Genomic DNA, 13584 nt, shown 5'->3' with positions numbered 1-13584 from the left:
TCGTGGGCGGTAGTGGGGGGCTCCATCCTCCTTCATCCCATATCTTGCCTCTGGTTACGTAGTACTGCACTCTAACGATTTAACTGTGATACACAAAACCTCAAGTGGACGCCTCCATGGGACCCAACACACCTCTCTCACGTAGAGATAAGAAACTTAGTATCTACCAACCAAGAGGAAGGGACTCTCAGGAAGTCTGTGTCTGTCTCTGTGAGAAATAGTATTGGAAACCGATGAAGATCCATTGCTGAAACCCAACAGCGAGATACTTAACGTAGTTACTAGCTGTGCTAACTGATTTAATGAACAGGCAATGTAACAAATGAACGTGTTTACCAAGTTAACTCGTGAAAATGAATATCTGTAATTAAAGCGGCTCACAACTGACAGGCAAACAGGAAATTATTGTTATTATTATACACAAATCATCTTAAAATACCAGAACTTAATAAATGGGGGAAAAAACAAACAATGGCTAGAACTGTCTGCTAAATAAAAAATAATGACGAACACCTGTGGTCTTTTTATAGGACTCCAGTGGAGATTTTTTTTTTTGAAGACCTAATTATGTTTTTGTAATGGTACCATTTCATTATTTCTCTGTAGCATTATTAAAAGAAAATGTCCATATTTTCTCTGTGTAAAAGGTCTGGCACATAGATTCAGGCATGGCGTTTTCTTAATGCTGCAGACACTCTGACAGTCCTAGCTACTTACTGGCAAAGAATATAGCCCTTGGCAAGGCTTGGTTTTTCTCTTTGGTAATACTGGAACCTGGCCAGGGGATAAGGGTGATGTAGACCCCTTCAGACAGATTCTGCCAGCAACTAACTGAGAACTCGTGTAGCCGAGTGGGGGAAAAGAGCCAGCTCTCCAATTAGCGTCCCTAGTCTTGAATCTCAGTTTTGTCCCTTCCTGGCGGTGTATCCTCTGGCGAGTTACTAAACCCCCCTGTGCCTCACTTTTCCCATTTGTAAAATGAGGGTAATCATTATACACATCGAAGAGGATTATTGTTTGAACTAATACCTGAAAAGAACTTATTGTGCCTGGCACATCAGCTACTATTCTTACCTGCGAGTTACCATTCTGTGGGTCTTCTTTAACCAAGCAGGTTCTAGGAATGCAGCACCAGGATGCCCTAGCCATGTAGTTGGGCGGAGCAGCAACATGAGTGGTCCAGATCTCCAGCGCTGGAAATTTATTTTCTTTATAGCACGGAACACCATTTGAAAGGATCTTGCTTACCTATTATCTGCCTCCTGTCACTAGAACATAAGCTCAGAGGAGGGAGTGCTGTGTGGAGGGGGCACCTGGGGATAGCTTTCGGGACAGATGATTCTGTGGACACGTTTTACTTCACCACTGCCCTCTATCCTGGTAAGCGGATATAAATTTGGGAAGGGGGAGAAAGAATTACAGAACATACAAAATATTCTTTTAAGTTGTAAGAGTGGAGATGGGTGAAATTAAAGGCAAGAAATTTGGCCACTCTTGTGAAGATATCTTCCTTTTTTGTTTTTGTTTTTGTTTTACTTCTGGGTCTGGTCCTGGAGCTCACCTCAATTATATATAATGCTCGTCTAAGAGATAAGTATAGAAAAAGAGCATTCTAGAATTTAAAGGAATTGATTCAGGCTGTTGAAGTGGTTGTTCAAAATAATTTCGTGCCTTCCTAAAATGGATTGCGGGAAGGTCGCTCTTCCTTCTTACTCATTTCTGTCATACGCCTTCAGGCAAAGAATTTAAAGAAGTTCACGTATAGTAAAGGGTTCTACATCCCCCTTGAGCTATTGTCCCTGAAGGGAAGGGTCAAGTAGAAACCATTTCTTCATGTCCCCTGATTCCCTTTGGGCTTTGGTCATATTGCACAAATTGAAGTTGGGATGAATAAAAGAGAAGCGATCAAGAAATGGCGGGAGACAGTCTGCTGAGTGGCCAGCCTTGGTGACTTTCTTTTTTTTTTTTTTTTTTAATTTTTTTTTAACGTTTATTTATTTTTGAGACAGAGAGAGACAGAGCATGAACAGGGGAGGGTCAGAGAGAGAGGGAGACACAGAATCTGAAACAAGCCTTGGTGACTTTCAAGCAGCTCTTGTTCTCTAAATTAAAGGAGAAATTGAAGACATGGCCATAAATATAAGACAAAAGTCAATGGCAATGCAATGAAAATCTTACCACTGTGCTCATAGAAGCAGCCCCCTGGTGAGGCAGTAGATAACTACTGTATAGATACTATTGTGTGAAAGTTTTCTCCAAGAACAGACTGAGCTGCAGAAGAGGTAAACGCACATTGCATATGGGAAAGAGTACTGACGGGGGCAGGATAGACCCTACTGAAGTCCTTGGTCTTGAGCCTCTGTGAAAGGCGAGGACAAGTTGGATTAAGGGATTTTGCAGCCAGGACTTTGGAGTTTTTGCATTTATGGGAGCTAACAAAAAGAGATAGTCTTTGACCCAGAACAATTAGAAAAGAATGTTCTAGAATTCTTGAGTCAGCCCAGGGAAAAAGATGTCAGCAGTGTGGCTAGGAAGAAATAGTTGAATACTCTCAGAAGGCAGCCACCAACATGGTGGTTAAAACCAAGGGCTTTGAAATCAGACATAAATTCAAGTCTCCTCTCTGAAATTTAATATCTGTGTAAAGTTGGGGAAGCTACTTACACCACATAAGCCACGGTTTTCCTCTTTCTGCAATGAAGATAGCAGTCCTTACCTTATGGAATTACTGGTCAGATTAAATAAGATAATAAATAGAAAACAGCATGGTGCTCCCTCAGTATATTTCGGAACTGTCACCATGCAAGCAGTGTGAAATGGTAGAGGTGGTAAGAAATCATATTGATATAGACGACACACTGTCTTCAGGTAATTTAGTCTCTCAAGCCTTTTCTACTTGAAAAGGAGGCTTTCTTCCCTAATTTATTCTGACCCAAAGAATTACACCCTCTTAGATAGACAAAGTGTTATTTAGAGATTTCCAATATGCCACCTTGATTTTAATGTTTACACAGATGAAAAGTGGCTTTTGCAGATTTTCTTTTTGATATACTATGATCTCTCAACATTTAATAAAAAGGATGTATTTTGACCAAGACAGCCCGTCAATTCAGTCAAACATCTAATTTGCCAGATTCTCCCCTCCCTCAACCTGAGTGACAGGCTGTTTGCCAACTTGATCTAATCAACTGAATGTTTTTGGTGCTTTGTCGATACAGACTCAAGTGATTTTTTTGTCTTTGTTATTTGCATGGACAACGGTACTGGATTTGAAGAAAGTGAGTGATCCTGGTGAATTTAAACCATTTGCTTTTGTGTTTCCTTCTTAATTTGGTCCTTTGAGGGCTTACGATCCAAAGGGAATATGTAGGGAGGACCTAGAAGAAGAGACTGGAAAATGAACCTGGAATGGATACTGGGTAATTAATGATCATGCTCTGGGGGTGAGGTTTTAGAACGGAAAGTATGGGCAGCTTAAATGTAACTTGGGGCTTGGCCCTGAGGACCCGTTCCCAGGTTGGAGTTAGGTTGGTTATAAGGAAGCCCTGTTTGTCTCCAATTTCTGTACCCATTGCCCTTCCACCTGTGTAGTGGAAATTTAATTTCTCTTGCCTCCCAGCCTCTATTCCTAATTTTCTTTAAGAAGTAATTCCATCATTTCCTTTTGGTAAATTACCTGTCTCCAGCCAAGTATGGGCTTGCTTTGTTATACTTAAATCAGGTTAGCATTCTCTCTTCTACTTTTGTCACAAGCTAGGTCCCTGCTCTCCTGGGACTCAGATTCATTGGGATTTTAAGGGCAGAAAATGTATTAGGAGCACATTCATCGGAGTGGGGGAAGTATGAGAAGGTTACGTCATTCCTGCTCTCCAGACCCCCAGTCCCACCCTGCTTTCTACATTTTTCTGAGCTTGGTTCTCTAGCCTTCCTACCTCCCTAACCCTAACCCCGTCCTCATAACCTAAGGCTTCCCTATTCTGGCTAAGTTAGTCGGAATCTGTTTATGGGACTTGCAAACAAAGATGGGACTGTCGCCATTGGTTGCCCGGCCAACAGACATTGTCCTCTCTATTGTATGCTCACAGGTCTGCCTCACACAACAGAGGCTGATTATGTATTCACGTTCATGGCATCTCCTGAAGTCAGGTAGAGGTGGCTGTATTCGTTAGCTACGCCTGCTGTAACAAAGTACAAAAACTGGGTGGGCAGGGGGGGCTTAAACCACAGGAATTTGTTTTCTAGTTCTGGAGGCTGGCAGTCCAAGATCAAGGTGTCAGCAGGGCTGCTTCCTTCTGAGGGCTGTAAGGGAATGATTTGTTCCAGACTCCTCTCCCTGCCTTGTAGATGGCTGTCTTCCTTCTCCCCGTGTCTTCACATCACCTGCCCTCCGTGTCCAAATTTCACTGGTGGCTAAGACCCACCTTAAAGACTTCACTCCTTAAAAAATAAATGTTTATTTATTTATTTTGAGAGAGAGAGTGGGGGAGGGGTAGAGAGAAAGGGGGAGAGAGAGAGAGAGAGAGAGAGAGAGAGAGAGAGAGAGAGAGAGAATCCCAAGCAGTCTCCTGGCTTTCAGCACAGAGCCCAACAAGGAGCTTGATCCCATGAACTGTGAGATCATGACCTGAGCTGAAGTCAAGAGTCAGATGCTCAACCAACTGAACCACCCAGGTGCTCCAAGACTTCACTTTAATTTGATTACCTCTGTAAAGACCTTATCTTCAAATGAGGTCAGACTCTGAGGTATTGGAGGTTAGGACTTAAATGCATAAATTTTGGGGAGGCACAATTCAAACCTTACAAGTGGCCAAGTGACTCAGTTCTGACCAAAGAGGTTTAAGGGGAATGTTCTTTCTGGAAGAAGTTTTCCTGTGTGGCAACAGAGAGAGATGTATAACGAAAGGGCTTATTCTCTCCTGTCCTGCTTTGGATGCTGTAGTGTTAGGATATAATACTCAGGGTTATGGCAGCCATCTTGTAATCATGAGCTTATATGCTGGAGGCTGAATCTCTACTTTGTAGGAATGTAGAGTAAAAGAATGGAAAAAAGAAAGTAATAAGGATCCATGATGCAATGCTGAACCAACACAGGAACACTTGGCTCCAAACTTAAATATGTGAGATAACTAAATGCCTTGTTTAAATTACTGTCCCTTGTTATCATTCCTCCTTGAGATAGAACCCTCCCTAGATCCAATAAAATCCTCAGTGGCTTATGTCCCCACTCCTTTTCTCATTTCCTCAATATTGCATGTTATTAATGTATCCAGAGTATAAATGTCGGATATCACATCTGATCATAAAATTTCAAGGTCATCCAACTGGGTCCCTTGCTTCTACCTTTTCGATGCATAGATTTCTCCTGACATCTGGGTCCGTGGCAGAATAAGCCCACAACTAAATCTCTGTTGCATTAGATCACCCCACCCTGGGAAGTACAGTTCATTTCTTTGCCATTTTTCCTCACATTTTACTGGAGGTGTGGTGAATACTGACATGGGGTCATGAAGGAGTGTGGGCATGAGGCAGGCTCACAGAGAAGCTAGCTTTTAAATTAGGGCTTCTTCTCCTTTTGTGTTTTATTTCATTTTAATTATTTATTTGAGTTACTATCCTATAGGGAAGGCCTGACCAAAGTCTTTAACTGCATTGAGGAAGAATAGATGAATAAAACAATTAAAATTGTCCTGGAGAGAGTGACATACTTACCTCCCAGGGTTGTTAGGATTAAATGAGCTAATACTATGTATGAAGCACTTAGTACAGTGCCAGGCTGGGTAAGAATTGCTATGTAAGTATTAACAATTAATGTACAGCTTATCAATTTATCACGCTGCTGATTGTTTATGTGCTTAAAGGAAAGCTGGGACATTTCTGCAGAATCCATAATAGCCTGAGAAGGTGGTACCCAAATTTGACCATGTGTTAAAATCAGCACTAACCAGGGTGATGCCTAGCCCCACTGAATAGGAATCTGGAGTTGAGGCTCGAAAAATCTTCATTTCTAGACTGTACCCCGCACGGTTCTGATGAAGCTGGCCTCATACCCTATGTGGAAATTATTGACAGTCCAAGGACAATGGCAACTTTTTGCTTATCAGATCTTAGCTATAGTGGCAATGGGCCAGGCATCATGGAAAAACCTGGAAGAAATCATTTAATCTAGGCCCTTATTTTGTAGATAGGAGGTTGAAGGCTAGAGCGATAAAATGACTACTGAAACCACAGAGCTAGTTAGTGGCAGAGATGGAGCCCAAACTCCCACCTGGAACCTTTTCTTTGACCTTCTTTCCTACCCTCTTACCCTCTGCTAAGCTACATACAAATGGCAAGATGGGGCTATCTTCCTAGTACTTCTCCCATTTTCGTGGTGTCTAGAAATGAGTAAGAGTCTAACGTATGTGTTTAATGGTGAATGAATTGTACTTAAACCATCTTCCTCTACCTCTCTGACTCATGTGCCCAAAAGAGCTCAGGTTTGCAACAAGTGGGGAGTTACGAGCTCTACACCGATGGGGCTCAGTCAGACAGGGAAGAGGGGAGGTTGTGTCCTCTGTTACATGCAGATTGGTCCCTCAGGGCTTTTGGGATTCTCATGGATGGAACCTTTTCCTTGCTACCTCCTAAGAGTAAGACTTATGCCTAGAACTTCATCTTGGCCAAGATGCTTGTGGTTCAAGGTTAAAGAAACCAACGTGAGCTTTCTTAAGTAGGAGGGGGTACTTATTGAGAGGAGACTGGCTTATTCCATGGAGCCCAAGTGCCTCAGCGTGAACCACTCCAGGAGTTACTAAACCGCTAGGGACTTAGGCCACCATGTGTTCTTCTCTTGCATCTCTACTCTTCTGTCCCTTTAAATGTGCCTTCTCTGCTTCTCCAGCTGCAAGATCCAAGATGACCAGGCCGTAATTTCTAGGGATTCTCCTTCTTCCCCAATCCCTTATTTATAGGCATAGGCAAAGTTCTCTAGCTGCCTTTAGGTCACAATTCCAAACTTCTTGGGTGAAGCCTTTATTTGCCCACATGGGGCCATGGGGCCATATGTTCTTGGATTAGCTCTGGTTAGGGCCTCTGGGGTCCTAGCATTAGCATTACAGAATGCCCACGTGAGTGTCAGAGTAGCTGTGGACAAAGTGTAGCTCTTGCAGATAGTCTGGAGGGAGGTGTGTGTGCATGTGTGTGTGAGATGGCAGACTCTCTAAGCGTCTACGGGAGGTGGGTTTGTCAACTTTACTATGAAAACAAACAACCCCCAAATCCCAATGACTTACGACAATAAACATTTACATCTCACTTTACATGTGCTGTGGCTCTGTGCCACGTGTCTTCTCAGCCAGGACTCAGGTGGAAGAAGCGGCCCTTCTCTGGGAAATGTCTTTCTTGTCACGATGAGGAAAGAACAAGAGGCAGGGCCAAACTATGCACCTGCTCTGAAAGCTTCCCCTTGGAAGTGGCTTGGCTGGAGTCTGCTCACAGTCCGTTGGCCAAAGAAGTCCCAAGACCAAGCCTAACGATGAGGGAAGGAGCGCACACCACCTCCAGGAAGACTCTGCAGTTCCATCATTGATGGGCAGGCGGGGGGATCCTTTACAACTAAGTGTGAACGATAACAGTCGGTTGCAGCAGGTCTTAATAACGGCAACAATAATTAACCTTTAACAAATGTTTAAAATGAGCTAGACAGAGTGCAAAGAGGCTTATGCAAATTGCCTCATTTAATTATCCCAATAACCTTATGAAATAACCACTATTGCCCTCATTTTATTGACTAGAAAATGGAAGCTTATATAGGTTGAACAACTTGCCTCCTGCTACAGCCTGTAAGTGGGACTGCCCGGATCCAACCCAGGTGCTCACGGGGAATGCCACCTGTATCGGTTTCCTGTGGCTGCCGTACCAAATTACGACAAACGTAGTGGCTTAAAACAACACGCATAGAGCTCTTTTTCCGGTTATTGCAGCGAGCGGCACCGTGAGCAGCGGTCTCGCAGGACATCTTACACAAGGCCGTGCCGGAAGTCCTGCACGGGAACCAGTGCGAGCACCCAAAGTTTTTGGAGGGGGTGGAGCTGTAGATCACCTTGAAGAGCTACAACCCTCAGGAGGACAAATGTTCTCGGCACCATCAGGCTTAAGTTCACTCCCCACTCCAGGTTCACCGTATTTGGGGCGACCAGCAGCACCATGATGAGGCCAAGGCTCTGAACTTTTCCCACATAGACACTGAGGCACCGAAGAAACTCAACGACTATAAAAAATTAGTCAAGAAACTGGCCAAAAAGTATGATGCCTTTTTGGCTTTAGAGTCTCTTATTAAACAGATCTCACGAATCCTGGGCCCTGGCCCGAATAAGGCTGGCAAGTTCCCTTCCTTGCTGACCCACAATGAGGACATGATGGCCAAAGTGGATGAAGTGAAGTCCATGATCAAATTCCAGATGAAAAAGATGCTGTGTCTGGCCGTGGCTGTTGGGCACGTGAAGATGACAGATGATGAGCTTGTGTACAACATCTAATCAGCTGTCAATTTTCTGGTGTCATTGCTCACGAAGAATTGGCCGAATGTCTGGGGTTATACATCAAGAGCACCATGGGCAAGCCCCAGTGCTCATGCTAAGGCATAGTTTAAGAAACACTAGTGCTACTAAAAACCCAACTAACAAACCAACCAACACCCTCCCACCCTGCCCCACTCCATCTATTATCACATAGTTCTGAAGTCTGACCTGGGTCTCACTAGGCTAAAATCAAGGTATAAGCAGGGCTGCATTCATTTTTGGACACTTTAGGGGAGAGTCCATTTCCTTGCATTTTCCAGCTTCTAGAAGCTGCCCCCATCCCTTGATATGTGTCCCCTTCCTCCATCTCTGAAAGTCTGTAGTGGTGGGTTGAGTCCTTCTTGCATATTACTCCAACCCTGCTTGCATTGTCATATCTACTTCCCTTTCTCCTCTGCCTCTCTCTCCTACTTTTAAGGACCCTTGTGATTACATTGAGCCTATCCAGATAACCCGGGATTATTTCTCCATCTCTAGGTCCTTAATCACACCTGCAGTCTCTTTTGCCATGTAAGGTGACATATTCAAGGGTTCTGGGGATTAGAATGTGGACATCTTTGGGAGAGTGTTATAATGTCTACCACACAGCCTTCCTTCGGTGCTGTATCTGGCCTCCAAGAAACCTCTGAAAGAAAGGACAAAGCTAACCATCCCTCCCGCTCTCATTTACTGATATTTCCATAAATCAAGAGCAATAGTGCTTATGCACAAATAAAGAGAGAGAGACAGTAAATCAGGGAATCAACATAGAGCTCAAAGCTGATTGTCTGTTTGTTAGTTGTGTAGGAGAGAAAGCCTATTGCTGGCTCTTAAAGTAGAAAAACCAACTTATTTCATTACTAGTGTTCCTGGCATGATGCCATAATTAATATATGGTAACAATATTACTAAGAACGAAAACATACAATTATGCCCTTAAAAATGTCAACATGAAAAGTAAACTTAATAAAAGATAGGCACAGAAACATATATAACAAAGATTATCTTTAATAATGAAATTATTTATGATCAAACATTTATACTTAATTTCAGTTCAATTCTAAAATAGTCACAGTAATGTCATGATTAAATATTAATGCTAGCAGAAACAACCTAATTGGGAGGTTATTAAAGCTTCAAATTAAGTTTCTTTTTCTTTTCCTAACCAAAAAGTTCTGCCTAGAAGGGCATCAGGGGATTTTCAGCACATGTGTTTTATTCACATTGATTTGCTGGGCTGAGAAAGGGACTGCGTCAAAAGAGGTTAAGCCCAAAGTCCCAGGCAATATCATGGGACATTTTCTGTCTCTCCTTTGAGTAACCAGAGGAGTGGTCATTACTCTTGCCTTTCTTGGAGCAGAGCTGGCTGGAGCTTGGAGTATAACAAGTTATCGATTGCTGCCTAGTGAACCACCCCAAAACTTAAAAACAACCACTTTATTGCACACAATTCTGTAGGTCAGCAATTTGGGCTGGACTTGAGCTTGTCTCATCTGGGGTCACTTCTGGTTGCTTGACTGGAGCTGGGTATCTATGATGGCCTAACTCACATTTCTGGTGATTGGTGCTTGGCTGTCAGTGGGGTCACATGTCTATGTGAGCCTAGTCTAGGCTTCTTTATATGGTGGCTGAGTTCTAAAAACAGCAAGAGAAAGACAGAGTAAACCTTAATTTGCAAATGTCATTTGAGCCTCTGCCTAGGGCTTGTTCGCAGACCATCCTATTGGCCAAAGGAAGTCACATGACCAAGACAACAGTCCCATTGGAATGATCTATACCTGGGCATTGATAGAAGAAGGCACGATTCACTGGAGACCATGACTATCCATCAACCTCATGGGAAATTATCTAGCATGCATTTAGGATTCTCCAGAGATAAATGACACAGAAAAGGGAGTATGAATGTTTTATGCTCTCCATATCCTAATAGGTTTGTTGTCCCCAAGAAAGAAGCCATGCACATTTTGGTCATTCAAGAGCAAGCTCCCTGTACAGGTTCCTCTTACCTTCTTAATGCTTTGGCCAGAGATGGAGTGCCCATGATCAAAGACTCATGAATTGTTTAAATCTCTTCATAAGCTGAGAAGCATGTGACACCCATTCTGCTCTGACAGGACCCTAGACTGAACATCACCTCAGGAGTCTAGGCCATTACTCTTCAGTGGCAAAGCCCAGATTCAGATTGTGCTTCTGCAAAGAGTTGTATGCATACATCGTTGTGCCTCTGGATGTACTCTAACAGATTTTCTCCCTATGTACTCTATCAATTACTAGGAGAGGATTGTTGATATCTCCAACCACAACTGTGGATTTGTCAATTTCCCTTTTTAGTCTATTGGGTTTTGCTTCATACATTTTGAAGCTCTGTTATTGGGTATAATTTAGAATTGTTAGATCTTCTCAGCGATTTACCTTTTGTCATTAGATATTAGGTACTATAATACCTGTAATGTTAGAAATATCATTAGAAGATTCTGGGTCGTATCTATGTTTTGAAGTCTGCTTTGTTTAATATTAGTAAAGTCCCTTCAGCTTCCACATAATTAGCATTTGTACGATGTCTTTTTCCTATTCGTCTATTTTAAACTTACCTATATTCCTTTGCTTTGGCTGCTTTTGGGATTTTTTTTAATCATTGGCTTTCAGCAATTTCATGATGGCATTTTGGTGCAGTTTTTCTTTAAGTTCATTCAACTTCTGGTTCATTGAGCTTCTTGAATCTGTGGGATTGTGGACCTCTGGATGAATGTTCTTTCTTTGTCAATCTTTTTTTTTTTTTAATGATTATTGACAAACAAATCAGAAACAGAGTTTGAATTTGCCAAGACACAAAAGAACACAATATTGATTCACTAACTGAGGTTGGGACAGAAACAACCAGCTTGGTAAACACCCGGAAGAGTCAATTCATTTAAGGATCAAAATTTTCTATCAGGAGTCAGGATAGTTGGCCCTTGTCTATACCTGCCAGGTATGTGCTATGTAAACTTAGGCAAGTCACTTCTCCTTTAGTATCTCACCTTTCTTGTCTTGAAAATGAGGGATTTGGGTCTTCTGAAGCCTCTGCCAACCCCTATATTTCAGTGTTCCATGAGTTAATGCAGCCTTTTCAAAGCATGCTTCAGAAAACAGGAATCTCATGTAATGATTTAGAGGAAAAATCGTGTCTCCTTGTTCAAAGGCATCTGGGAAACTTTGCATACTATTGTATTTCATAGAATCTATAATGTCGTTAAATGAATACATACCATTACTTTATGCTCAACCAAGAAAGGCAAACTGCTACCAACCAAACCATGAAACCATTGAAAGACTTCTATAATATTTATGTAAATATATGTATTTTAAACAAATGATCAGAAGAGTCCAATTCAACATGAAGGAAGCCTAAGCAACTTAATTTGCTTACATTTTCTTCTTTAACACCCAAGAGTGATTTTGATGACTCTAAGTCATTGGCTCTTGTGTGATTTTACAAAGTATCCTCTTCTGTATCTTCTTCTATGTCATCAAGAGTTTGGATGATGCAACATTTCTTAAAAACATGCTCCACTATTGTTTCTGGGATTTTCTTCCAAGCCCCTGACACCCACTCTGCAAATTTTCATGCATATGTTCGGGCACAGCTGTTTTCTGGCTGACTACAACTGTAAGATGCATTTTGATTTCAGAAATGTTAAAATGTGGGAAAAAATGTGCATTTTGGAATGAAGGAAATATGGTATAATCCCTTCCAAGATATACATAATGCATGATGCATATTTAAGGCTCTGAGATATCCTACACTAAAAAAAGTCTGTTTAACTATTTATCCCAGTGTTTCCCAAACTTAACTGACCCTGGAATCTGGGCCCAATCCTAATATTTTCAGGACCTTAAAAGAGTATAAATGGAAGTCTATATACCAACATCTAAATATTGAAAGTTATAAATTAAGCTAACAATACATTATATGGTATATGCTATATCTTCCTATCTTGGCAAATATACCTTCCTAATTACCTGGAAATCCAGGTTTGAATTCAGAATTCTTGGACACCTTGGACCTCTGTTTTGGAAGAGGTTGGCTCCCAGATCATGGTCTATTCTCTCTTCCATTTCACCCCTGGGTCCCATGCTATAAGAAGCCCCAATACACATGTGTGGACACTCCAGCTGCACATCCATATCCAAGTTTCTTCCCCTGGGAGCATGGAGGCTGTTTGGGTATGACGAGTGTAGACTAGAGGAGCCATGTGGGTTCTGAGTAGACATGTCTCCTTGGACCTGTGGATTCCTTATCCCAAAGGGCACAGGTTGGGGAGGGCCAGAGTAGCCCTCTGTTCCTTAAGACCTAGGTCAGGGGCTTCTCTTTCAGGGACCCAAAGATGGGATTGCTGGAATATTTTTATTACATAACACCTATCAACATTCCATGGAATAGGCAACATTTTCCAAGAGCTCCTCTGATGGTGGGTGGTTCTATTGGTGAATATGCTTGTACTTTCTTTCCCTTTCTTTTTCTCTCCTCTTCTCCACTGTTTGTTTTAAACCCTTCTTTAGTTGATTTATAGCAACCAATTTTTGTACAACACCTTTACCCCCTTCCAAAGACATTCATATCCTTTCTTCTCTATAGCATCTTTAGGGGGCACTGGGGGAAGTAACAGTACCCTCTTTTGATACTTTTGGTAGCTGAGGAAAACAGTGGAACAGAGCATTAAAACAACTGGTCCATGCCATTGAGAGCAGTAACTGTGTTAGGCTGGACCTCCAGACTCCACTTTGTCACTGCCAAGAGAAGAAATCAGTGGTACCTTATCTGTTAAGAGTGTGGACGTATGCATTAATGGATGCCTATGACAAGTTCCTAATTGTCATGTTTGTGCAGGGAGATGCTGTGTAGTAGGATGCAGAGGGTTGTAGCCAACGAAGGACAGGGATCTGGAAATAAGACATGTAGATGCCCTAACTCAGTCACCTCTCTCCCCAAATCTATTGCACAAAAATCTTGATATCAATTCAAGTTAAATGAAGGGAATTTGTTTTACCATCTGGAACAGTCTCT

General features: G+C 42.1%; 1 pseudogene; it reads left to right on the top strand.

Moving 5' to 3' along the window:
• The first annotated feature begins 2765 nt into the window (after window positions 1-2765).
• Window positions 2766-8594, top strand: LOC109270624 (60S ribosomal protein L10a-like; annotated as a pseudogene).
• Window positions 8595-13584: the final 4990 nt, after the last annotated feature.

The sequence above is a fragment of the Panthera pardus genome, unplaced genomic scaffold (assembly GCF_024362965.1).
Source record: "Panthera pardus isolate Hobbes unplaced genomic scaffold, ASM2436296v1 HiC_scaffold_18, whole genome shotgun sequence".
NCBI classification, from domain to species: domain Eukaryota; kingdom Metazoa; phylum Chordata; class Mammalia; order Carnivora; family Felidae; genus Panthera; species Panthera pardus.
This window is presented reverse-complemented; position numbering and strand designations above follow the sequence as displayed.